General features: G+C 43.9%; 1 protein-coding gene and 1 pseudogene across 5 annotated transcripts in view; both read left to right on the top strand.

The window, feature by feature from the left end:
• Positions 1 to 3,753, top strand: part of OSBPL6 (oxysterol binding protein like 6) — a 217,903-nt gene that overhangs the window by 9,768 nt on the left and 204,382 nt on the right. The gene's annotated exons all lie outside the window — the stretch shown is intronic.
• Positions 3,625 to 3,753, top strand: part of LOC115287670 — a 794-nt pseudogene continuing 665 nt past the window's right edge.

Below are 3,753 nucleotides of genomic sequence, written 5' to 3'. Positions count from 1 at the left end.
AACAGTGTAGGAGGGTGCCCGTCTCTCCACACCCTCGCCAGCGTCTATAGTCTCTTGATGTGTTCATTTTAGCCACTCTGACTGGTGTGAGGTGGTATCTCAGTGTGGTTTTGATTTGTGTTTCCCTGATGATGAGTGATGTTGAGCATCGTTTCATGTGCCTGTCTCTGGAAGATGACATGAGGAACTGCTAACAGTGATTGACCGCAGGGAAGAAAACCGGATGGTTAGGTGGGCTGGGAAGGACACTTACTCAGAATACTTATTTACTATACCCCTTACTTTTGAATTTTTAAACATATAGACATATTATCTATTCAAACCAAAATAACTTTTAATATTTCTTTAAGAAGTTTAAACTTTCAGGGCGCCTGGGTGGCTCAGTCGGATAAGCCTCCGACTTCGGCTCAGGTCAGATCTCACGTTTGTGGGTTCGAGCCCCGCGTCAGGCTCTGTGCCGACAGCTCAGAGCCTGGAGCCTGCTTCTGGTTCTGTGTCTCCTTCTCTCTCTGTCCCTCCCCCTCTCATGCTCTGTCTCTCTCTGTATCAAAAATAAATAAAACATTAAAAATATTTAAAAAAAAAGAAAAAGAAGTTTAAACTTTCAGTTATAAAATGTTTGTGTCATGGGGATGTAATATACAGCATAAGGAATCCAGTTACTAATATTGTAACAACTTCATATGGTGACAGATGGTAACGAGATGAATAACGGGGATCATTTCATAACGTATAACAATATCAGATCATATGATGTACACTTAAAATGAATAGTATATTGTCTGTCAGTTATATTTCAAGAAAAAAGTCTTAAGAATCACTTGTACTGATCAAGAAAGTTGAGTAATTGTAACCAGTAGCTTTGCTTTGGAACTCAGGGCCCGTTCTGGGCTGATGTCAGAACATGGTAGGGGCCCTAAAGACTCACCCTTACTACCACGCTGACAGGCTAGAGGCCAAAGAGGAGGGAAACCGCCGTGGTTGCCCTTTGGGACAGAGTTGTCATGCATCGGTTTGCTGTGGTGTCCCTGCCCTTGACACGGTGCCCCCAGCTAGCTGTTCTCGTTGGGAGGGAGACCTGAGGAACACTGAGTAGGAACAGGGTGCAGATGAAAGGTCAGGGAGAAGAGACTTTGACGAAGATGGTGGCGGAAGCCCGAGGCTTGGAGAATAGAGACCTGCAGACGGTAGTAATTGCTACTTCAACTCCCTCAGAGGCAGCGTATACTGGTAGTACAGAGGAAAATGTTAGTTTATGGGTCACAGTCATTTTTCCTCAGGTTTGATATGGTGTCTAGGAATATGCATTTTTATTTATTTATTTTTAAGTTAATTTGAAAGAAAGAGAAAGGGGAGAGGGGCAGAGAGGGAGACAGAAAATCTCAAGCAGACTCTGCACTGTCAGTGTAGAGCCCAATGCAGGGCTTGAACCCAGGATCTGTGAGATCATGACCTGCGCTGAAACCAAGAGTGGATGCTCAGCCAGTTGATTGAGCCACCCAGGTGCCCCAGAATATGCATTTCTTAAAGTGCCCTTGGTTTGGGGAGCTCGTCCTAGGAACCACTGGTCTCTTCCACCCTCCTTGTTGTTTAGATAAGATCCTTCCCTTCATCCCTTGAAATATCCATTCCTTGGGATATTTTTATAACTTCTGAACCTTTTCTGGTACTCTCCTCTTAAACATATGTTTTCTTTAGGGTGATTGTTTCATCATGCCTTTGTCATCCTAGAGCCCACGAAGGGATACTGAATAGTAAGGTAGAGATTAGTAAAATGGAGAAAGCCAAGGTAGCAACTGAATGGTTAGTGGGTCATAGCTTTGGGAAGAACAATTATATGCTGATATGAATTTAATAAGCAGTGCATGAATAGTTATGAGTTACACTAAAGAAAAGGAAAACTTTGGTAATGATCATAGGAATCATGTTGCAAAATACATTTAAAAAATTGTTATCATCATTTTTAATTATTGTTATTATTGTTCTTTGAAAATTAGTTTGTTAAGTAAGTAGAAAATCCTACTTTCCAATCAACTTGGGGAAAAGCACCATCCGTCCCCTAGGTCAGCCCATCTCTGGCTGTCGCAAGCGTGCTGCCCTTCCCTCTCCCCACCCAGTGGCATTTAGTCTCTTCTCAGCTTCCATTGCTGGCTCCTGCCCTTGCCACATGCAGGTCTCTGTCTCCCATTGCTTCCTTCTCGCCCCCTCTTACCCCCTCGTTTCTGAAACCCCAGACGTCACTGTACCCTACAACTCAGAGGCTCCTTCTTGTTCAGTTCCACCGTGGGTCTTCCCTTTGTCGCCCCTTGTGGATTTTGTCCACAGGAGCTCCTGCTCAGTCCTTACCAGTTTATACTTGCTTACACTTGATCATGCTGGCATTCTCTAATCCTGTCATCTTTCTCAAGGCCATCAGTTTATTTGATAAAATATTTCTTGAGCACCTACTATGTGCCAGGCTCTGCTTTGAAGTCAGAAAGGGCCTCTGCGCTTATGAAGTTGACATTCTAATGAAGGAAAGCAGTCAATAAAAGCAAATGAAAAATAAAAGAGTCATTTGCTATTAGGACAATAAAAGTGATTGATGGAGCAGAGAGCAGTTAATAGTGGTGGTGGGTGGATTAGTTTCCTAGCCCTGCCATAATAAAGCACCAGGAACAGGATGGCTTAAACAATAGAAATGTACATTCTCAGTGCTAGACGCCAGAAGTCCAAAATCACGACGTGTCCCTCCTTGTCTCCTTTACCTTCTGGTGGCCCCAGGCATTCCTTGACTTGCTGTAGCGTCTCAGTGTCTGTTTACCTTCTACCCATGGCCTTCTTTCCCATGTCTCTGTGTTTGTGTGCTTCCTCTTTAAGTAAGGACACCGATCATAATGGATTAAGAGTTGACTCTACTCCAGTATGACCTCATCTTAACTACTTACATTGCAACAATTTTATTTCTGAATAAGGTCACATTCTGAGGTCTTGCAAGGTAGGAATTTGGCATATCTTTTGGGGGGATACAATTCAATCCATAACAATGGACTTATTTGGGTAAAGTGTCCAGGCAAAAGGCCTTGCTAGGTGGAGACATTAAAGCTGAACTTGAATGATGGGAAAGAGCGGGTTGTGAACAAATCTGGGTGCAGATCCTTTCCTGCCAGAGGAAACAGCAAGTGTGAGGGCCTGGGGAATGAGGCTTTTGGAGTCCAGGCCGCATGCTTTAGGTTTTACACTCTTTAAAAGGATAAAAAGAGTGTCTGGTTTTGACAAGTAACATTAAAAAAAAATTTTTTTTTAAGTTACCATATATTTTGAGAGAGAGAGAGAGAGTGAGCGAGTACACTGGGGTGAGGCAGAGAGAGTGGGAGAGAGAATCCCAAGCAGGCTCTGTGCTGTCAGCAGATGCAGAGCTGAACCCACAGACCATGAGGTCATGACCTGAGCTGAAATCAAGAGTCAGATGTTTAACCAAGAGCCACCCAGGTGCCCCTTGGCAGATTACTTTTATGATTAGTCAATAGGATTTTACTTTTGAACACTCTTGGACGCTTTTACTTTTGGTGAGGCAAAGACTGAAACAATTTTTATTTAAAAATTAACTGCTTAAGCCAGCCATCAGATCAAAGGTGACCCAAGATGGGTGCTTACAAGTACATCCAGGAGCTCTGGAGGAAGAAGCAGTCGGATGTAATGCGCTTTCCTCTCCGGGTGAGCTGCTGGCAGTACTGCCAGCTCTCAGCGCTCCACAGGGCCCCCCCCCCCCCC

Source organism: Suricata suricatta, chromosome 3 (assembly GCF_006229205.1).
Source record: "Suricata suricatta isolate VVHF042 chromosome 3, meerkat_22Aug2017_6uvM2_HiC, whole genome shotgun sequence".
Lineage (NCBI taxonomy): Eukaryota > Metazoa > Chordata > Mammalia > Carnivora > Herpestidae > Suricata > Suricata suricatta.
This window is presented reverse-complemented; position numbering and strand designations above follow the sequence as displayed.